The 24381-nt window shown below is 47.4% G+C and overlaps 1 pseudogene; it reads right to left on the bottom strand.

Annotated features, from left to right (window-relative positions):
* The window catches only part of LOC135536971 (ubiquitin carboxyl-terminal hydrolase 7-like), a 104958-nt pseudogene extending 88073 nt beyond the window's left edge, over nucleotides 1-16885 (bottom strand).
* Nucleotides 16886-24381: the final 7496 nt, after the last annotated feature.

The raw sequence follows: 24381 nt of genomic DNA on the forward strand, positions 1-24381 counted from the left end.
TGTACGTCTATACACACAGCGGAGGTCATTATGTTGTCTATACACACAGCGGAGGTCAATCATGTTGTCTGTGTCTATACACACAGCGGAGGTCAATCATGTTGTCAGTGTCTATACACACAGTGGAGGTCAATGATGTTGTCTGTGTCTATACACACAGTGGAGGTCATTATGTTGTCTGTACGTCTATACACACAGCGGAGGTCAATGATGTTGTCTGTCTATACACACAGCGGAGGTCATTATGTTGTCTGTCTATACACACAGCGGAGGTCATTATGTTGTCTGTACGTCTATAAACACAGCGGAGGTCAATCATGTTGTCTGTGTCTGTACACACAGCGGAGGTCAATCATGTTGTCTGTGTCTATACACACAGCGGAGGTCAATCATGTTGTCTGTGTCTATATACACACAGCGGAGGTCAATCATGTTCTCTGTGTCTATACACACAGCGGAGGTCATTATGTTGTCTGTGTCTATATACACACAGCGGAGGTCAATCATGTTCTCTGTGTCTATACACACAGCGGAGGTCATTATGTTGTCTGTGTCTATACACACAGCGGAGGTCAATCATGTTGTCTGTGTCTATACACACAGCGGAGGTCAATGATGTTGTCTGTCTATACACACAGCGGAGGTCAATGATGTTGTCTGTCTATACACACAGCGGAGGTCAATCATGTTGTCTGTCTATACACACAGCGGAGGTCAATTATGTTGTCTGTGTCTATACACACAGCGGAGGTCAATCATGTTGTCTGTGTCTATACACACAACGGAGGTCAATCATGTTGTCTGTACGTCTATACACACAGCGGAGGTCAACCATGTTGTCTGTACGTCTATACACACAGCGGAGGTCAATCATGTTGTCTGTACGTCTATACACACAGCGGAGGTCAATGATGTTGTCTGTCTATACACACAGCGGAGGTCAACCATGTTGTCTGTACGTCTATACACACAGCGGAGGTCAACCATGTTGTCTGTACGTCTATACACACAGCGGAGGTCAACCATGTTGTCTGTACGTCAATACACACAGCGGAGGTCAACCATGTTGTCTGTACGTCTATACACACAGCGGAGGTCAACCATGTTGTCTGTACGTCAATACACACAGCGGAGGTCAACCATGTTGTCTGTACGTCTATACACACAGCGGAGGTCAATCATGTTGTCTGTGTCTATATACACAGCGGAGGTCAATGATGTGGTCTGTGTCTGTACGTATATATACACACACCAGTGTATCCCGGTGTGTGTGTGTGTATCCCGGTGTGTGTGTGTGTGTGTGTGTGTGTGTGTGTGTGTATCCCGGTGTGTGTGTGTGTGTGTGTGTGTGTGTGTGGTCCTCACGCTCCAGGACATGAAGTTAGAGAAGCCCCAGTCGTTCTCCTTGTGGAAGAAGAGGTGGCTGATTCTGCGGCTGAACGACTTCTCGTCGTCCTTATAGTTGATGATCTTCAGCATGGCCTGAGCATGGCACGACCAGGACCTGGCAGGGGGACACATTTACACGTTACACCAGGAAACTACTTCAGCATGGCCTGAGCATGGCACGACCAGGACCTGGCAGGGGGACACATTTACACGTTACACCAGGAAACTACTTCAGCATGGCCTGAGCATGGCACGACCAGGACCTAGCAGGGGGACACATTTACACGTTACACCAGGAAACTACTTCAGCATGGCCTGAGCATGGCACGACCAGGACCTGGCAGGGGGACACATTTACACGTTACACCAGGAAACTACTTCAGCATGGCCTGAGCATGGCACGACCAGGACCTGGCAGGGGGACACATTTACACGTTACACCAGGAAACTACTTCAGCATGGCCTGAGCATGGCACGACCAGGACCTGGCAGGGGGACACATTTACACGTTACACCAGGAAACTACTTCAGCATGGCCTGAGCATGGCACGACCAGGACCTGGCAGGGGGACACATTTACACGTTACACCAGGAAACTACTTCAGCATGGCCTGAGCATGGCACGACCAGGACCTGGCAGGGGGACACATTAACACGTTACACCAGGAAACTACTTCAGCATGGCCTGAGCATGGCACGACCAGGACCTGGCAGGGGGACACATTTACACGTTACACCAGGAAACTCCTTCAGCATGGCCTGAGCATGGCACGACCAGGACCTGGCAGGGGGACACATTTACACGTTACACCAGGAAACTACTTCAGCATGGCCTGAGCATGGCACGACCAGGACCTGGCAGGGGGACACATTTACACGTTACACCAGGAAACTACTTCAGCATGGCCTGAGCATGGCACGACCAGGACCTGGCAGGGGACACATTTACACGTTACACCAGGAAACTACTTCAGCATGGCCTGAGCATGGCACGACCAGGACCTGGCAGGGGGACACATTTACACGTTACACCAGGAAACTACTTCAGCATGGCCTGAGCATGGCACGACCAGGACCTGGCAGGGGGACACATTTACACGTTACACCAGGAAACTACTTCAGCATGGCCTGAGCATGGCACGACCAGGACCTAGCAGGGGGACACATTTACACGTTACACCAGGAAACTACTTCAGCATGGCCTGAGCATGGCACGACCAGGACCTGGCAGGGGGACACATTTACACGTTACACCAGGAAACTACTTCAGCATGGCCTGAGCATGGCACAACCAGGACCTAGCAGGGGGACACATTTACACGTTACACCAGGAAACTACTTCAGCATGGCCAGCATGGCACGACCAGGACCTGGCAGGGGGACACATTTACACGTTACACCAGGAAACTACTTCAGCATGGCCTGAGCATGGCACGACCAGGACCTAGCAGGGGGACACATTTACACGTTACACCAGGAAACTACTTCAGCATGGCACGACCAGGACCTGGCAGGGGGACACATTTACACGTTACACCAGGAAACTACTTCAGCATGGCCTGAGCATGGCACGACCAGGACCTAGCAGGGGGACACATTTACACGTTACACCAGGAAACTACTTCAGCATGGCACGACCAGGACCTAGCAGGGGGACACATTTACACGTTACACCAGGAAACTACTTCAGCATGGCCTGAGCATGGCACGACCAGGACCTGGCAGGGGGACACATTTACACGTTACACCAGGAAACTACTTCAGCATGGCCTGAGCATGGCACGACCAGGACCTGGCAGGGGGACACATTTACACGTTACACCAGGAAACTACTTCAGCATGGCCTGAGCATGGCACGACCAGGACCTGGCAGGGGGACACATTGACACGTTACACCAGGAAACTACTTCAGCATGGCCTGAGCATGGCACGACCAGGACCTAGCAGGGGACACATTTACACGTTACACCAGGAAACTACTTCAGCATGGCCTGAGCATGGCACGACCAGGACCTAGCAGGGGGACACATTTACACGTTACACCAGGAAACTACTTCAGCATGGCCTGAGCATGGCACGACCAGGACCTAGCAGGGGGACACATTTACACGTTACACCAGGAAACTACTTCAGCATGGCCTGAGCATGGCACAACCAGGACCTAGCAGGGGGACACATTTACACGTTACACCAGGAAACTACTTCAGCATGGCCTGTGCATGGCACGACCAGGATCTAGCACGACCAGGATCTAGCAGGGGGACACATTTACACGTTACACCAGGAAACTACTGTATGGTGGTCAGGACCTAGCAGGGAATTTACATGTTACACCAGGGGGACACATTTAAATGTTACACCACACACATGAGCTAAGGCAGTATTTCCACTTAAAAAGTCAAAATAAAAAGTCTGATGGGGAAGTGTGTGTGTGTGTGTGTGTGTGTGTGTGTGTGTAGCGGAGGTGAGTCAGCGCCACCCTCGACCCAAGATGAAATGTCTTGTCCTAATGAAGGGTTAAGTTGGTTCCGCCAGCGGGAGGCCGGGGTTCAGATCCCAACCATGACCTCTGTCTGTATCATGTGACGTCCATGGAGGCACCGGGATACAGATACCGTGAGGTCGTCGCTAGAAACGGGACCGGAGACAAACGAAGCAATGGGCTGTGTGTGTGTCTATCAGGGTCTCTGCCTGCATGCTGTGTGTGTGTGTGTGTGTGTGTGTATCAAGGTCTCTACCTGCATGCTGTGTGCGTGCCCGTGCACTAAGGGCCTAATGATTAAGGCGTTGGTCCCCTGAGTGTGTGTGTGTGCGCGTGCGTGCATCACGTGACTTACGTGGAGTCGGAGTCTGCGTTGCACTGCAGGAAGAAGCCAACACTCTTCTGGTGCGGCCGGTCTGGGTAGAAGCGAGGCATCACCATGATCTTCCAGGGCAGGTTCCTGACGAAGCAGGACGGGCTGAGAACAGACTCACTCAGCCGGCTGAACCTCTCCACCACAAAACGACACGTCGCCTCCGAACGCCAGCTGGTATCTACATACACGGGAGAGGAGGGGCAGGGTGGGTCCATCAGGGTGTGTGTGTGTGTGTGTCCATCAGTGTGTGTGTGTGGGTGTGTGTGTGTGTGTGCGTGCAGTGTGTGTGCGTGCATCAGTGTGTGTGTGTATCAGTGTGTGTGTGTGTATCAGTGTGTGTATCAGTGTGTGTGTATATGTGTGTGTGTGCAGGTGAGTCCTCCTCACCATCCTCCATGTCCTCCTCTGTGTTGTGTCCGTCTGCCATGGCAACGTTCCCGTTAATCACCGGGTTGGCTGGGATTCTCGGGGGATCGTCTGTGTCCCCAGCTGCACGTGCACACACACACACACACACACACACACAGGGGAAGACGTCAGATAAACAGAGATATCAGTGCAGGAAGACAACAGCATGGTAATTTCTTGTTAGTATCACGGTCAAGGAATCAAAACGCCAGGTGGATTTAACTTCTTTAGGAAAACAGCCCCGATGTAGGAAACTTACCATCACATTGTGTTGTCATTCAGAGTCACGTGTTTTCCAAGCTACATCACATTGTGTTGTCATTCCGAGTCACGTGTTTTCCAAGCTACATCACATTGTGTTGTCATTCAGAGTCACGTGTTTTCCAAGCTACATCACATTGTGTTGTCATTCAGAGTCACGTGTTTTCCAAGCTACATCACATTGTGTTGTCATTCAGAGTCACGTGTTTTCCAAGCTACATCACATTGTGTTGTCATTCAGAGTCACGTGTTTTCCAAGCTACATCACACTGTGTTGTCATTCAGAGTCACGTGTTTTCCAAGCTACATCACACTGTGTTGTCATTCAGAGTCACGTGTTTTCCAAGCTACATCACATTGTGTTGTCATTCAGAGTCACGTGTTTTCCAAGCTACATCACACTGTGTTGTCATTCAGAGTCACGTGTTTTCCAAGCTACATCACATTGTCCTTTAAAAAAACCTGCTGTACGTAACAAACACATTCAGTCTGGTTTGTGTTTTCATTTTCTGCCAAGGAAAAAAATATTGCGATAGAGGCATCGTCCCGACCCTAACACAAATATGTTGTTTCTCCCTGGTATGATGATGATATGAAGGGGAAGATACACACAGTCCCCTGGCTTGGAACGATCCCCTTCAAATAGGAGGCTCGACATCTACCAGCACGTTATTTCAGCATGATGCCCAACAGAGACACAACACAAAACGTCCAGAACAAGAAAAGGTGCAGAGAAACACTTTGGTTTCTGAAACAACAGAGTCTTCTGAGTTATAGTTATGTTGACTGGGTCAGTTTAAAACACTGATCTGAGTTATAGTTATGTTGACTGGGTCAGTTTAAAACACTGATCTGAGTTATAGTTATGTTGACTGGGTCAGTTTAAAACACTGATCTGAATTATAGTTATGATGACTGGGTCAGTTTAAAACACTGATCTGAGTTATAGTTATGTTGACTGGGTCAGTTTAAAACACTGATCTGAATTATAGTTATGTTGACTGGGTCAGTTTAAAACACTGATCTGAATTATAGTTATGTTGACTGGGTCAGTTTAAAACACTGATCTGAGTTATAGTTATGTTGACTGGGTCAGTTTAAAACACTGATCTGAGTTATAGTTATGTTGACTGGGTCAGTTTAAAACACTGATCTGAATTATAGTCATGATGACTGGGTCAGTTTAAAACACTGATCTGAGTTATAGTTATGTTGACTGGGTCAGTTTAAAACACTGATCTGAGTTATAGTTATGTTGACTGGATCAGTTTAAAACACTGATCTGAGTTATAGTTATGTTGACTGGGTCAGTTTAAAACACTGATCTGAATTATAGTTATGATGACTGGGTCAGTTTAAAACACTGATCTGAATTATAGTTATGATGCACTATGGGCCATATTCCCTACATAGAGCTTTGGTCTAAAGTAGTGTACTATGGGCCCTATTCCCTACATAGAGCTCTGATCTAAAGGAGTGCATTATGGGCCCTATTCCCTACATAGAGTTCTGGTCTAAAGTAGTGCACTATGGGCCCTATTCCCTACATAGAACTCTGGTCTAAAGTAGTGCACTATGGGCACTATTCCCTACATAGAACTCTGGTCTAAAGTAGTGCACTATGGGCCCTATTCCCTATATAGAACTCTGGTCTAAAGTAGTGCACTATAAATGGTTCCCTATTCCCTACATAGAACTCTGGTCTAAAGTAGTGCACTATGGGCCCTATTCCCTATATAGTGCACTACTTTTAACCAGGGCCCGATTTAGGATGAGGACACCGTCTCGTCATCTTTAACCACCAGGAAGAACACTGTAGTGCCGAGGCAGTGTCGCAGCAGCAGCAGCAGCAGCAGTGTGTGTGTCTGTGTGTCGACTACAGCAGTCTGGTAATTAGTAACAATGAAGGATTAAGCTGTGAGCTCCTCTGACACACACAAGCCTGTGTCGCTGCTCTAGGAAGGGGACAGGAGGAACTCAGGCAGGTAATTATCCAGACAAAGAGCCCGGGACGAGTCTCATCAATCACAACTAAGAGGTCTACTGAAGAACAACACGGGAAGTCTATCTCAAACGGCACCTTATTCCCTATATAGTGCACTACTTTAGACCAGAGCACAATGGCACACTATTCCCTATATAGGGCACTACTTTAGACCAGAGCACAATGGCACACTATTCCCTATATAGTGCACTACTTTAGACCAGAGCACAATGGCACACTATTCCCTATATAGTGCACTACTTTAGACCAGAGCACAATGGCACACTATTCCCTATATAGTGCACTACTTTAGACCAGAGCACAATGGCACACTATTCCCTATATAGTGCACTACTTTAGACCAGAGCACAATGGCACACTATTCCTATATAGTGCACTACTTTAGACCAGAGCACAATGGCACACTATTCCCTATATAGTGCACTACTTTAGACCAGAGCACAATGGCACACTATTCCCTATATAGTGCACTACTTTAGACCAGAGCACAATGGCACACTATTCCCTATATAGTGCACTACTTTAGACCAGAGCCCAATGGCACACTATTCCCTATATAGTACACTACTTTAGACCAGAGCACAATGGCACACTATTCCCTACATAGTGCACTACTTTAGACCAGAGCACAATGGCACACTATTCCCTATATAGTGCACTACTTTAGATCAGAGCACAATGGCACACTATTCCCTATATAGGGCACTACTTTAGACCAGAGCCCAATGGCACACTATTCCCTATATAGTACACTACTTTAGACCAGAGCACAATGGCACATTATTCCCTACATAGTGCACTACTTTAGACCAGAGCACAATGGCACACTATTCGCTACATAGTGCACTACTTTAGACCAGAGCACAATGGCACACTATTCCCTATATAGTACACTACTTTTATCCAGAGCCTAATGGTACACTATTCCCTACATAGTGCACTATTTTAGACCAGGGCCCCTAGGGAAGGTGTAGAGAATAGGGTACCATTTGAGAGTCAGAGTAGGAGTGTGAGAGTCAGTATAGTATACCTCGTCTCTGTCAGCAGTTCTACAGTCAGTTTGAATGACAGAAAAGCATCTCATATTATATATATAGATATATATTAGTGTGTCCTTACCTACCCTAGCAGTATGAGTGTCATCTCTTCTGTGTCCGTGTGAGAGAGACTGGTTGCATGTACTGTGTGTGTGTGTGTGTGTGTGTGTGTGTGTGTGTGTGTGTGTATATGGAGCTCCAGAGAGCCACGCTCACGAGACTGGCCTCATTTTTCCAAGTGGATTACAGGCAGCTGACGACATGTGTCACTCATATACGGGTCCTGTGTGGCTCAGTCGGTAGAGCATGGCGCTTGCAACGCCAAGCGTCGTGGGTTCGTTTCCCACTGGGGCCACCCATATGCAAAAGTAGTGGCCCCAGCCGACTTGTAAGTCGCTTTGGACAAAAGCGTCTGCTAAATGGGATATATTATTTTTATTTATATATACTCAGCCTGCGTCCCTGACGACTCCCTATTCCAGGGATCCTCAACTAGATTCAGCCGCGAGCCCATTGCTTTTTTTTTGGGTAAGTTTTTGGAGGGCATTCTACTCAAATGGATGAAAGTGAGTATGCCGACACCATCTGAAAATGGAATGCCCTCCAAAAATTTACCCAATAACACATTGGTAAAATTATTTGTTCAAATGATTAACATATTCTGCCATGTTCGGTATAAGACAAGGGGGGGGGGGCTGGTAGCCTAGTGGTTAGAGCATTGGACTAGTAACCAGAAGGTTGCAAGATCAAATCCCCGAGCTGACAAGGTAAAAGCCCCTGAACAAGGCAGTTAACCCATTGACTTGCCAAGTTAGATAAAGGGGGTGAATGCAGGTCGCCAACCCCATGCTAATGCAGGTCGCCAACCCCATGCTAATGCAGGTCGCCAACCCCATGCTAATGCAGGTCGCCAACCCCATGCTAATGCAGGTCGCCAACCCCATGCTAATGCAGGTCGCCAACCCCATGCTAATGCAGGTCGCCAACCCCAAGCTAATGCAGGTCGCCAACCCCATGCTAATGCAGGTCGCCAACCCCATGCTAATGCAGGTCGCCAACCCCAAGCTAATGCAGGTCGCCAACCCCATGCTAATGCAGGTCGCCAACCCCAAGCTAATGCAGGTCGCCAACCCCATGCTAATGCAGGTCGCCAACCCCAAGCTAATGCAGGTCGCCAACCCCAAGCTAATGCAGGTCGCCAACCCCAAGCTAATGCAGGTCGCCAACCCCAAGCTAATGCAGGTCGCCAACCCCATGCTAATGCAGGTCGCCAACCCCATGCTAATGCAGGTCGCCAACCCCATGCTAATGCAGGTCGCCAACCCCATGCTAATGCAGGTCGCCAACCCCATGCTAATGCAGGTCGCCAGCCCCATGCTAATGCTTCAGTCTATTTGTTTGCACTTTGCTGCATCAGTAGATTATTTCTAATAGCATACCTGATAATATGGACCATGCATAGGCTACATTTTTTAAATATATATTTTTATTTTACCTTTATTTAACTAGGCAAGTCAATTATGAACAAATTCTTATTCACAATGGCGGCCGACCGCGGACGATGCTGCCCTATGGTGCGCCGCACTATGGGAATCCCCAATCACGGCCGGTTGTGATACAGCCTGGATTCGAACCAGGTACTGGAGTGATGCCTCTAGCACTGAGAGGCAGTGTCATAACCACTGAACCAGGTACTGTAGTGATATAGCCTCTTGCACTGAGATGCAGTGCCTTAGACCACTGAACCAGGTACTGTAGTGACGCCTCTTGCACTGAGATGCAGTGTCATAGACCACTGAACCAGGTACTGTAGTGATATAGCCTCTAGCACTGAGATGCAGTGCCTTAGACCACTGAACCAGGTACTGTAGTGATGCCTCTAGCACTGAGATGCAGTGTCATAGACCACTGAACCAGGTACTGTAGTGACTCCTCTAGCACTGAGATGCAGTGCCTTAGACCACTGAACCAGGTACTGTAATGATATAGCCTCTTGCACTGAGATGCAGTGCCTTTGACCACTGAACCAGGTACTGTAGTGATATAGCCTCTTGCACTGAGATGCAGTGTCTTCGACCACTGAACCAGGTACTGTAGTGATATAGCCTCTAGCACTGAGATGCAGTGTCTTCGACCACTGAACCAGGTACTGTAGTGATATAGCCTCTAGCACTGAGATGCAGTGTCTTAGACCACTGAACCAGGTACTGTAGTGATATAGCCTCTAGCACTGAGATGCAGTGCCTTAGACCACTGAACCAGGTACTGTAGTGATATTACCTCTAGCACTGAGATGCAGTGCCTTAGACCACTGAACCAGGTACTGTAGTGATATAGCCTCTAGCACTGAGATGCAGTGCCTTAGACCACTGAACCAGGTACTGTAGTGATATTACCTCTAGCACTGAGATGCAGTGTCTTAGACCACTGTGCCACTCATGAGCTTATCATTACCAGATCTCATATGTAATCTTTTAACTAGTTATTATCATATTGATTCATTTTATGTCACAAAAAAAAAAACTTGCATAAACACTAAATATAATGAAGGCCTACTTGTTAGGGTAACTTGGGGTAAATCGCCACAAGGGGTAACAAGCCCCCTGCCTGTACTTCTCACAGAAACCACTTCGTCACCCCCCCCCCAAACACTTCCCCTGGTTTCCACTACTCTTTCTCAACAAAAAAAATATCATCTGAGTCACAATTTTTTATGTCATTCCAAAATAAATGAAATTGGAAGGAGAGAGACGTTGTACCCCAAGTCACCCTACAATTGGCAGACGTTACATTCCACTCCTCTCTCCCCGAGGCACATGTCAGTGTTAACATGCTTCTGCTAAACATCCTGGGTTTAAAATGGCAACGTTCGCGCATATTTAGGAGATGAGAAATAAATAAAGTAGGACTGGAAAGCTGGGATTTCTCTTTTTTTTTTTGGAACAAAAGCCTTTTAAAAACGTCTGTTTCTGAGATTTAAATGGACAACGATTCTTCACTTCTTGTCAGACTGCATGTTTCCCTCCCTGTGGCACTGAGAACAGCGATGAGCCACGAGAGGAATATTTATCTAGCAGAGAACAACACGCCGACAAGGTAAATAGATACAAATATCCTACTATGGGGTTGTTAGATTCTTATTATTTGTTTTGTTTGCAGAGGAAAAGTACATGTGGAATGATAACGCAGCTAAAACATGCGCCTCAGCAGGATATTTGCTGTCGTTGTTACGTGGCGGTAATGATTCTGCCGTGGCGCAGCACCAAGTAAAAGGAGCAATAGGTTTGACCAGGTCACATGGGGTAGACCCAAAGGCAGCACTATACAGGGAATGGGACAATAGGTTAGACCCAAAGGCAGCACTATGCAGGGAATGGGCCAATAGGGTAGACCAGGTCACATGGGGTAGACCCAAAGGCAGCACTATGCAGGGAATGGGACAATAGGGTAGACCCAAAGGCAGCACTATGCAGGGAATGGGACAATAGGATAGACCCAAAGGCAGCACTATGCAGGGAATGGGACAATAGGGTAGACCCAAAGGCAGCACTATGCAGGGAATGGGACAATAGGATAGACCCAAAGGCAGCACTATGCAGGGAATGGGACAATAGGGTAGATCCAAAGGCAGCACTATGCAGGGAATGGGACAATAGGGTAGACCCAAAGGCAGCACTATACAGGGAATGGGACAATAGGTTAGACCCAAAGGCAGCACTATGCAGGGAATGGGACAATAGGGTAGATCCAAAGGCAGCACTATGCAGGGAATGGGACAATAGGGTAGACCCAAAGGCAGCACTATGCAGGGAATGGGACAATAGGGTAGACCCAAAGGCAGCACTATGCAGGGAATGGGACAATAGGTTTGACCAGGCCAATGGGGTAGACCCAAAGGTAGCACTATGCAGGGAATGGGACAATAGGGTAGACCCAAAGGCAGCACTATGCAGGGAATGGGACAATAGGGTAGACCCAAAGGCAGCACTATGCAGGGAATGGGACAATAGGTTTGACCAGGTCACATAGGGTAGACCCAAAGGCAGCACTATGCAGGGAATGGGACAATAGATTTTGCTATGAAAAGTTAAGCATTAGATCACTTATTTTGGTATTGCCTCCATGTAGCTTGTTTGTGGCCACAGGTTTAAGGCTGAAAAATATCAACATTAATCTAAAATTAACCCGATAAATAGCGCTGTTGGGAGAGTGGGAAAACCATAAAGCAACCACATATTCCCTTTTGTAAAAATATTGATCATTAACCTCAGGTTCAGAATGTATATGAAACATCACAGCAGTTGAAAAATACACGGCACCTGGAGACCACAAGAGGGCTGTTGACAGAGATAGGTGGGATCGGGCATTAAATGTGCTTTTTGGACCACCAGCCACTGTAGCAGGTAGATTTTTAAAAAATCTGTGATTAATTTAATTGCTTCTTTTTTTTTTAAAACCCAGCAGAAATACGTTGAAAACAGCCACTGTAGCAGGTATATTTAAAAAATAAAATACGTGATTAATTTAATTGCTAAAAAAAAAAAAAAAAAACAAACATTGAAAACAGCTACTGCAGCATTTATTTAGCTATAAATGTGATAAAACGTCACTATTTTTTTTTTACTCACAAATGCGGGTGGAATGCTAACGCTGGATGCTGGTGGGGGAAATAGACCTCTTACCCACTAATGTCAAAATCTACTCGCTTTTGGCAGGTGTTCATCTTAGGCCCTGGATGGGATGGACTGAGAGTAATTGGGGGGCGGGGTTTAAATAATAGTTGGGGGGGCGGGGTTTAAAGAGTAGTTGGGGGCGGGGTTTAAATAGTAGTTGGGGCGGGGTTTAAATAGTAGTTGGGGCGGGGTTTAAATAGTAGTTGGGGCGGGGTTTAAATAGTAGTTGGGGGCGGGGTTTAAATAGTAGTTGGGGCGGGGTTTAAATAGTAGTTGGGGGCGGGGTTTAAATAGTAGTTGGGGGCGGGGTTTAAATAGTAGTTGGGGGCGGGGTTTAAATAGTAGTTGGGGGCGGGGTTTAAATAGTAGTTGGGGGCGGGGTTTAAATATTAGTTGAGGGGGCGGGGTTTAAAAACTCACCTATTACAGTTATGACTGAAAATACAATGTATAATTCAAGTACATCAAAATATGGACTCATCAACCCAAAGGAGGGCGACTTTGAAGAATCTCAAACATAAACAAAATACATTTTAGCACTTTTTAGGTAATTACATGATTCCATATGTTATTTCATCGTTTTGATGTCTTCACTATTCTCCTACAATATAGAAAATAGTCAAATAAAGAAAAACCCTTGAATGAGTAGGTGTGTCCGAACTTTTGACTGGTGCTGTACATGGAACAAAAGAAACAGCTGTAAAAACTACATGTTTTGTCCCCAGATCAGTTTGTACTGCATTGTAGCCTAGTGGTTAGAGTGTTGGACTAGTAACCGGAAGGTTGCAAGATCAAACCTCCGAGCTGACAAGGTACAAATCTGTCGTTCTGTCCCTGAACAGGCAGTTAACCCACTGTTCCTAGGCAGTCATTGAAAATAAGAATTTGTTCTTAACTGACTTGCCTAAAATAAAGGTAAAATAAAATAAAAATCTCAGTAGGAGTGCTGATCTCAGATCAGTTTGTCCAGCATCTCAGTAGGAGTGCAGCTCTATAATCAGTTTGTCCAGCATCTCAGTAGGAGTGCTCATCTAGGATCAGTTTGTCCTGCATCTCAGTAGGAGTGATGCTCTAGAATCAGTTTGTCCAGCATCTCAGTAGGAGTGATGCTCTATAATCAGTTTGTACTGCATCTCAGTAGGAGTGCTCATCTGGGGTCAGTTTGTCCTGCATCTCAGTAAGAGTGCTGCTCTGGGGTCAGTTTGTCCTGCATCTCAGTAAGAGTGCTGCTCTGGGGTCAGTTTGTCCTGCATCTCAGTAGGAGTGCTCATCTGGGGTCAGTTTGTCCTGCATCTCAGTAAGAGTGCTGCTCTGGGGTCAGTTTGTCCTGCATCTCAGTAAGAGTGCTTACCACTGGTGCTAAGTAAGGTACATTTAGTAAGAGTAGTGCATGGTATTCAGCAGCTGGGATGGGAAAGGGGCCAGGCATAACCACTGGTGTTAAGTAAGGTACATTTAGTAAGAGTAGTGCATGGTATTCAGCAGCTGGGATGGGAAAGGGGCCAGGCATAACCACTGGTGTTTAGTAAGGTACATTTAGTAAGAGTAGTGCATGGTATTCAGCAGCTGGGATGGGAAAGGGGCCAGGCATAACCACTGGTGTTAAGTAAGGTACATTTAGTAAGAGTAGTGCATGGTATTCAGCAGCTGGGATGGGAAAGGGGCCAGGCATAACCACTGGTGTTAAGTAAGGTACATTTAGTAAGTGTAGTGCATGGTATTCAGCAGCTGGGATGGGAAAGGGGCCAGGCATAACCACTGGTGTTAAGTAAGGTACATTTAGTAAGAGTAGTGCATGGTATTCAGCAGCTGGGATGGGAAAGGGGCCAGGCATAACCACTGGTGTTAAGTAAGGTACATTTAGTAAGAGTAGTGCATGGTATTCAGCAGCTGGGATGGGAAAGGGGCCAGGCATAACCACTGGTGTTAAGTTAGGTACATTTAGTAAGATGTTAAAATGAAAATGGTTATAAGAATGGCAAGGTGCCAATGTAAACCAACTGGTTGTAGTGTATGCCTATTACAGTGGAAGGCCTCTTGTCCATACACCTCAACTAGACCTGCATCTGCTCATCCAAACATTGGTTGTGTAAATACATCAGTTGGACTGATGCACCTGTGGTAATGATGAATGATATGTAATCTCCATCCTATGCATCACAAATTATCATAATGCTAAAGTGCATGCTATTGACGAACATTTTTGCTAAACTGTCAGAAATGTTGTGGACTGTCCCAACCTAATGGGGATCATTAAAAATGGCGAGCCACGCGCGTTGTCTTCAATACAATGAAGCAGCAAATCCCCGCGCGCTGGCTGTGTCGATGCAACCTCCACATGCAGGCCTTGCCGCAGAAACATAAACCCTGCCACCCACCTCGAGTTCTTATGTTGGCTAAATCCTCAACTTGGCTAAACGCCATCTCTCTAGCTGTGCACCATTACATATTTCCGGGCATCTTTTGGGCACAGGTGCTTATTTCAGTAACGTTCGTTCGCAAAGCTAGTTTAGACTATCGTTGATGTACGGCAAAACCAAATTGACGCATCTGTGTTGATTAACTTGAATTGTAAGCTAGCTAGTACCTCTTTGCTCGCTAATGAAATAGTTAGATAGATATCAACACTGCTAAATTAGTTAGCCATCTAGCTAGCTACATTATTATTTCATGTATAGCTGGCTCATTTGAAAACCACATAAATGACATGCGAGTCTCAATGACGATGATGCAAACCATTCCCTTTATAAAAACGTAAACAAACAGCGAAGGGCCTTGGTTCAAATGGATCGCTTTAAAATGCTAGCTAAGTATCCACCATCTTGGAATCGCCACACACCCCCCCGGTCCGCGGAGAGGCCTCCTATAACGGTCACTAAGCGCTGGCTAAGGCCAACCATTTTCAGTTAACAAATCAGCAAAACAATTATATTACAAATACAAATTATTAAATTATACATATATTGTTTACAACTAAACTGAGTGATCGTACCTTGTTACCTGGCTACTGTAGCCTGGCTACAGTTACCTGACTACCGTTCGCTGATTAGCGGCTAGCTGACGTTAGTTAGCTAATTACAAATACATTACACAGTCGGGTTGGCTCGTTAGGCAAACAAATAGTAAACGCACCGTAGCCATGAGATCCCTGTAAAAAAATACCTTAACTAACGGACCAATTGGTCTGTCAAATGTGTAAGTAAATAGCAACATTTACCTAATACCTGCTGGGTCATTAATAGCCATTGTTAAAACGGCATGCGTAGGCTCAAAGAGTCATGTGAAACAAGCTAACTTTAGCTAAGTGGGCTACTGTTTACAAAACATGAACGGGGGTGTAACATCCAGACTAAAGTGTGTTACCGTTAACCCCTGTGACCGGGGCACAAACGATCGATTTTGTAGCGCGAGTGAGAGCTATTGACTCGGGTTTATTTTGGCAACTAGCAGGTTGGCTAGCTAACCGCGATGAATGAATTGTACATGCTATTGCTAACTAGCCAACTGATCCAAATATAAATCCATGTAAGTTAAGCTTGTTAGGTGACAGATATACGACGGTTGTAAATATACTGTAAAAACATGTGGTTTATGTAATGTTTCACTCATGTTGTCTTACGTTAAACCAAAACGGATGTTTTGACCATCGTTAGCTACCAAGTTGACTGCGCCACGTTTAATCACGCCGACTTGGGCTAGCTAGCGTCAAGACCGTGAGAGTGCAAGAAATCAGTCCGTGAATGTGCTAACCTGCCAGTTGCATATGTGTGATGTAAGTTAGCGAGTCTCGGCTAGTTACCGGGTCGTCCAACGTTAACTAACTAGTTACATCCAACGACGCGTGTATTTGACATGTCAACAACACTTAAGTTAAAGCTAAGCTAACGTTGGCTACTGACTAAACGAGGTCAGATGCTGCTGCAGCAATGGACGCATCATCAGCAAAATGAGTTGTGACCATTGTGGCAGGCCTTGATGTTTACAGTGTCGATACATCAGTTCACGCTAGCTATGCACTTCCAACTATTTTAATGTAATTGTTGTTTTAGTTTATTGTCCCCTTCCCGTGGCTTTTTCGTACCTTCCATCTCCATATCCTCGGGCTCGCTAAGTTGTTGCTCGCCGGCTTTCTGCTGCTGCTGTTGTTGAGTGTGGTGGTGGTTCATGTTGGCAACTGTTGTGAAGAGATGATGCCTGTTGTCTTTGTTCCCCTCGAACTTGTCTGTTGCAGGTTCCGCGGGGAGCCAGTTACTGGGTTGTTGGTGAGGTGTTTGAGGGTGCGGAGGTGGAATAGACAGGTCAAACCTGGTCGGCTGGGCCTGTTCTAAAACAACCTCGGCCTTTTCTCCCGTCAGCGCCGGGGATTGAGGGGAGGAGGTCGGTGGGGAGCAGGCAGAGAAACGCGGACGTATTTGCTTGCTATTCGCCCAATCTCGGCGCCTTGATGGGTGCAAGTCGCTGACGGTGGTAATGACTACGGCTCCAAAAAGGGAGACCCGTTGAATTAAATAAATCCGACTTTTACCCCGGGTAATATGGGGCAATTGGCGAAGTGAGAAAGACAACTCACGACCTGCAGCCTGAGAAACAAATACTGTTGCCCTGTTTTAAAGCCAACTGGCACAAGGCAGCCAACTAACGAAATTAGTCAATCACGGAAAACAAATGTTCATAAACTATCAATGCACATTGAAATACAACTTTCCCTTCGATATTCCCAGTCCGTGTGCTCCTCCGATTGTCCCTCGTCTGGGGGAGAGCAGAGAAAAAAGCTATCCATTCAAACCTGCTTCTAATTTGGAATCGCAGTAATTTAGAAGTTTAGGGTGATAGCGATGCCACAGCCCGATATCGACTTTCCCACACATTAAATCACCGTATTAATATTAGCAACAAAATTCAGCACCTTGTCGCATTTCAAAACGTCTGTTCGATGAATAAATGTGCCCGGTCACAACCAGAGCCTCTCACCCGCTTCCTTGGTTTGTGATGTTGAGTTTGAGGTAAAAACTCAAAATGGCGGTCGCGCTCTTCTCTGAAATGTCACATCCGCATGGAGATCTAAACACTCCCGCACACAGCAGAATCGCTGGGTCGCTCGCTGACTGACTGTGTATTTTTCATTAACCAATATACGGGTTAGCAATCATAGGCTACAACTCATGGGGGTAAAAAATATATATAATAATAGCTAATATTATAGGTTAGTTGGTATAACGGGTTATAGCAGAGGTGTCAAGATCATTTTGCTCCGGGGGCCGCATTCGGTCTTCAACGAGGTCCGGAGGGCCGCACTGAAAACTGGTTCTATTTCCACACCATCAAAAAGTGTAAAGAAATTGTCCTCTATCCATCGTTTTTTTTTTAATTTTCGATGTTCCCCGACTGTCTAGCCTTCATTTTGGTGATTATTATTAGCAAGCTGGACACAGTCAATAAACTGTATGAATGTAAGTCAATTATAATTTACAAAGTTTCGATTTGGTCTTAGTCATTTTACAGTAAGCCTATAATAAGTATGTTACAGTATATTCTTTCGCCCACCCCCACCCCCAAAAAAAATACCCATGGGCCGGATTTTGACACCCTTGGGTTATAGCGTTTACCAGAAATAGGAGTGTTCTGGATGCACTTAAAGGGCCCATTTTCTTTAAAATAATTGCAACAAGACACTGCAAACACATAACATAAGTTTTATTCTCCAGTACTATGGATATGAGTTGTAGAAATTGTATTATTTTCCCCGCTTTGGAGTATATTCTGTTTTAACCATATATGATGAGTCAATATCGCAGTGTAAAAACAGTGGAAGGGCCCAACATCATTGTTTTTGTCTCTAAGCTTCAATTTTACAATCCAAAGACATTCTCTGGTACATAACTGGACAACTGAACATTGCAACATTTTGAAACAATACACTGATATAAGGCTGTATCACAACCGGCCGTGATTGGGAGTCCCTTATGGAGTCCCATAGGGCAGCATTGGGAGTCCCTTATGGAGTCCCATAGGGCAGCATTGGGAGTCCCTTATGGAGTCCCATAGGGCAGCATTGAGAGTCCCATATGGAGTCCCATAGTGCAGCATTGGGAGTCCCTTATGGAGTCCCATAGGGCAGCATTGGGAGTCCCATATGGAGTCCCATAGGGCATAGGGCAGCATTGGGAGTCCCATATGGAGTCCCATAGGGCATAGGGCAGCATTGGGAGTCCCATATGGAGTCCCATAGGGCATAGGGCAGCATTGGGAGTCCCATATGGAGTCCCATAGGGCAGCATTGGGAGTCCCATATGGAGTCCCATAGGGCATAGGGCAGCATTGGGAGTCCCATATGGAGTCCCATAGGGCAGCATTGAGAGTCCCATAGGGCAGCATTGGGAGTCCCATATGGAGTCCCATAGGGCATAGGGCAGCATTGGGAGTACCATATGGAGTCCCATAGGGCAGCATTGGGAGTCCCATATGGAGTCCCATAGGGCAGCATTGGGAGTCCCATATGGAGTCCCATAGGGCAGCATTGGGAGTCCCATATGGAGTCCCATAGGGCAGCATTGGGAGTCCCATATGGAGTCCCATAGGGCAGCATTGAGAGTCCCATATGGAGTCCCATAGGGCAGCATTGGGAGTCCCATATGGAGTCCCATATGGAGTCCCATAGGGCAGCATTGGGAGTCCCATATGGAGTCCCTTAGGGCAGCATTGAGAGTCCCATATGGAGTCCCATAGGGCAGCATTGGGAGTCCCATATGGAGTCCCATAGGGCAGCATTGGGAGTCCCATATGGAGTCCCATAGGGCATAGGGCAGCATTGGGAGTCCCATATGGAGTCCCATAGGGCAGCATTGGGAGTCCCATATGGAGTCCCATAGGGCAGCATTGGGAGTCCCATATGGAGTCCCATAGGGCAGCATTGGGAGTCCCATATGGAGTCCCATAGGGCATAGGGCAGCATTGGGAGTCCCATATGGAGTCCCATAGGGCATAGGGCAGCATTGGGAGTCCCATAGGGCATAGGGCAGCATTGGGAGTCCCATATGGAGTCCCATAGGGCATAGGGCAGCATTGGGAGTCCCATATGGAGTCCCATAGGGCATAGGGCAGCATTGGGAGTCCCATAGGGCATAGGGCAGCATTGGGAGTCCCATATGGAGTCCCATAGGGCATAGGGCAGCATTGGGAGTCCCATATGGAGTCCCATAGGGCAGCATTGGGAGTCCCATATGGAGTCCCATAGGGCAGCATTGGGAGTCCCTTATGGAGTCCCATAGGGCATAGGGCAGCATTGGGAGTCCCATATGGAGTCCCATAGGGCATAGGGCAGCATTGGGAGTCCCATATGGAATCCCATAGGGCATAGGGCAGCATTGGGAGTCCCATATGGAGTCCCATAGGGCATAGGGCAGCATTGGGAGTCCCATATGGAGTCCCATAGGGCATAGGGCAGCATTGGGAGTCCCATATGGAGTCCCATAGGGCATAGGGCAGCATTGGGAGTCCCATATGGAGTCCCATAGGGCATAGGGCAGCATTGGGAGTCCCATATGGAGTCCCATAGGGCATAGGGCAGCATTGGGAGTCCCATATGGAGTCCCATAGGGCATAGGGCAGCATTGGGAGTCCCATATGGAGTCCCATAGGGCAGCATTGGGAGTCCCATATGGAGTCCCATAGGGCATAGGGCAGCATTGGGAGTCCCATATGGAGTCCCATAGGGCAGCATTGGGAGTCCCATATGGAGTCCCATAGGGCAGCATTGGGAGTCCCTTATGGAGTCCCATAGGGCATAGGGCAGCATTGGGAGTCCCATATGGAGTCCCATAGGGCATAGGGCAGCATTGGGAGTCCCATATGGAATCCCATAGGGCATAGGGCAGCATTGGGAGTCCCATATGGAGTCCCATAGGGCATAGGGCAGCATTGGGAGTCCCATATGGAGTCCCATAGGGCATAGGGCAGCATTGGGAGTCCCATATGGAGTCCCATAGGGCATAGGGCAGCATTGGGAGTCCCATATGGAGTCCCATAGGGCATAGGGCAGCATTGGGAGTCCCATATGGAGTCCCATAGGGCATAGGGCAGCATTGGGAGTCCCATATGGAGTCCCATAGGGCATAGGGCAGCATTGGGAGTCCCATATGGAGTCCCATAGGGCATAGGGCAGCATTGGGAGTCCCATATGGAGTCCCATAGGGCAGCATTGGGAGTCCCATATGGAGTCCCATAGGGCAGCATTGGGAGTCCCATATGGAGTCCCATAGGGCATAGGGCAGCATTGGGAGTCCCATATGGAGTCCCATAGGGAAGCATTGGGAGTCATATAGTGCAGCATTGGGAGTCCCTTATGGAGTCCCATAGGGCATAGGGCAGCATTGGGAGTCCCATATGGAGTCCCATAGGGCATAGGGCAGCATTGGGAGTCCCATATGGAGTCCCATAGGGCAGCATTGGGAGTCCCATATGGAGTCCCATAGGGCATAGGGCAGCATTGGGAGTCCCATATGGAGTCCCATAGGGAAGCATTGGGAGTCATATAGTGCAGCATTGGGAGTCCCTTATGGAGTCCCATAGGGCATAGGGCAGCATTGGGAGTCCCATAGGGCAGCATTGGGAGTCCCATAGGGCAGCATTGGGAGTCCCATAGGGCATAGGGCAGCATTGGGAGTCCCATATGGAGTCCCATAGGGCAGCATTGGGTGTCCCATATGGAGTCCCATAGGGCAGCATTGAGAGTCCCATAGGGCATAGGGCAGCATTGGGAGTCCCATATGGAGTCCCATAGGGCAGCATTGGGAGTCCCATAGGGCATAGGGCAGCATTGGGAGTCCCATAGGGCAGCATTGGGAGTCCCATAGGGCATAGGGCAGCATTGGGAGTCCCATAGGGCAGCATTGGGAGTCCCATATGGAGTCCCATAGGGCGGCATTGGGAGTCCCATAGGGCAGCATTGGGAGTCCCATATGGAGTCCCATAGGGCAGCATTGAGAGTCCCATAGGGCAGCATTGGGAGTCCCATAGGGCAGCATTGGGAGTCCCATATGGAGTCCCATAGGGCAGCATTGAGAGTCCCATAGGGCAGCATTGGGAGTCCCATAGGGTATAGGGCAGCATTGGGAGTCCCATAGGGCGGCATTGGGGGTCCCATAGGGCAGCATTGAGAGTCCCATAGGGCAGCATTGGGAGTCCCATATGGAGTCCCATAGGGCAGCATTGGGAGTCCCATATGGAGTCCCATAGGGAAGCATTGGGAGTCCCATAGTGCAGCATTGGGAGTACCATATGGAGTCCCATAGGGCAGCATTGGGAGTACCATATGGAGTCCCATAGGGCAGCATTGGGAGTCCCATATGGAGTCCCATAGGGCAGCATTGGGAGTCCCATAGGGCAGCATTGAGAGTCCCATAGGGCAGCATTGGGAGTCCCATATGGAGTTCCATAGGGCAGCATTGGGAGTCCCATAGGGCAGCATTGGGAGTCCCATAGGGCAGCATTGGGAGTCCCATGGGGCAGCATTGGGAGTCCCATAGGGCAGCATTGGGAGTCCCATAGGGCAGCATTGGGAGTCCCATAGGGCAGCATTGGGAGTCCCATATGGAGTCCCATAGGGCATAGGGCAGCATTGGGAGTCCCATATGGAGTCCCATAGGACAGCATTGGGAGTCCCATAGGGCAGCATTGGGAGTCCCATAGGGCATAGGGCAGCATTGGGAGTCCCATAGGGCAGCATTGGGAGTCCCATAGGGCATAGGGCAGCATTGGGAGTCCCATAGGGCAGCATTGGGAGTCCCATATGGAGTCCCATAGGGCAGCATTGGGAGTCCCATATTGAGTCCCATAGGGCATAGGGCAGCATCGTCTGGGGTAGGCTGTTATTGTGAATAAGAATTTGTTCATAACTGACTTGCCTAGTTATATAAAGGGGGTGAATGCAGGTAGCCAACCCCATGCTAATGCAGGTAGCCAATCCCATGCTTCAGTCTGTTTATTTGCTGCATCAGTTGGGCTAAAGTTGATTGTTTATTTCTAATAGCATACCTGATCATATGGACCATGCATAGGCTAGATACTGTACATGGCACAATATGTTAAAATCCTATAAAACTGGCTGCTCTATTTACTGCATTGTTATGGGACTGTTGTAAAAATGCAGTAAACTTGAAAAGTTCACAGGAATTAAATGATATCTCAAGCCTCATAGTGGACCCACACACTCATACTGAATTTGTTTATGAAGTTTTTAATTCATAGCTAGTATGTTTATTATTGTTGTAGCTATTAGCTACAACATGAAGAGTATCCTTCCCTCCTATCATAGATGAAGCAATATGAAGTGAGTGATGAGAGATGTTCTGTTTGTAGGGAAACAGTGCCCTCTAGTGGAGAGATAGGGTGCTGGAAGTTGCTGTAGTTCGGAACAGCAGCTTTTCAGCTGACTCATCCAAAGCTATTGGTATGTCTTGTTCATCGACCTCCACCCACACACAGGAACACACACTGGCCTAACCCGGTCTTGACCAACAAGCTGCCGTGATTACCATAGATATCACACCAGACACATCACTTGTAATTTTCCTGCTGTTTATGGAAAGTGGCCTATTAAATAAGTATATAGCTACGTTGTGAAGAATCCAATCCAAGTCAAATTGTATTTCTCACATGTGCCAAATAAAACAGGTGTGGACCTTACAGTGAAATGCTTACTTACAAGCCCCTAACCAACAATGCAGTTAATAAAATCCGCCCAAAAAGTAAGAAATAAAAGGAACAAGTAATTAAAGAGCAACAGTAAAATAACAATAGTGAGGCAATATACAAGGGGGTACCGGTACAGAGTCAATGTGGAGGCTATATACAATGTGGGGTACAGGGGTACCGGTACAGAGTCAATGTGGAGGCTATATACATGGGATACCAGTACAGAGTCAATGTGGAGGCTATATACAGGGGGTACCGGTACAGAGTCAATGTGGAGGCTATATACAGGGGATACCAGTACACAGTCAATGTGGAGGCTATATACAGGGGGTACCGGTACAGAGTCAATGTGGAGGCTATATACAGGGGGTACCGGTACAGAGTCAATGTGGAGGCTATATACAGGGGGTACCGGTACAGAGTTAATGTGCGGGCGCACCAGTTAGTTGAGATAATTGAGGTAATATGCACATGTCGGTAGAGTTATTAAAGTGACTTATGTGTAACCGATGTGAAATGGCTAGCTCGTTAGCGGTGGTGCGCGCTAATAGCATTTCAATCGGTGATGTCACTCGCTCTGAGACCTTGAAGTAGTTGTTCCCCTTGCTCTGCAAGGGCCCCGGTAGGGTTCCTGGTTCGAGGCCAGGTAGGGGCGAGGAGAGGTTACATATGCATAGATAATAACAGAGAGTAGCAACAGCGTGGAAGAGGGGGGGAGCAATGCAAATCGTCTGTGTAGCGTTTTGATTAAAAGTTCCTCAAACTTTGTTTTGTAAACATAGCTGAGCTGCTAAATGTTTTAATTAATTCACTTAACACTCAGTCCATGTCGTTACACAAACTGTGGTTCCCTTTACTAGAGGATGGGTCCCCTAGATTCACACCTGTCTGCCTCCAGCCTTGAAGGTGTTTGATCAGCAATGAGCTCAGCCCTGGGTCGTGTTCATTACACACCAAACAAAAGAAAACGGATTGAAACAGGCAGTGCTGAGAAAAGGCTGAGGGGGTTGGTTACCTGGGGCCCAGAGTTTTTCCAGTTCTGGTAGACTAACCTAACC

The sequence above is a fragment of the Oncorhynchus masou genome, unplaced genomic scaffold, assembly GCF_036934945.1.
Source record: "Oncorhynchus masou masou isolate Uvic2021 unplaced genomic scaffold, UVic_Omas_1.1 unplaced_scaffold_690, whole genome shotgun sequence".
NCBI classification, from domain to species: Eukaryota; Metazoa; Chordata; class Actinopteri; order Salmoniformes; family Salmonidae; genus Oncorhynchus; species Oncorhynchus masou.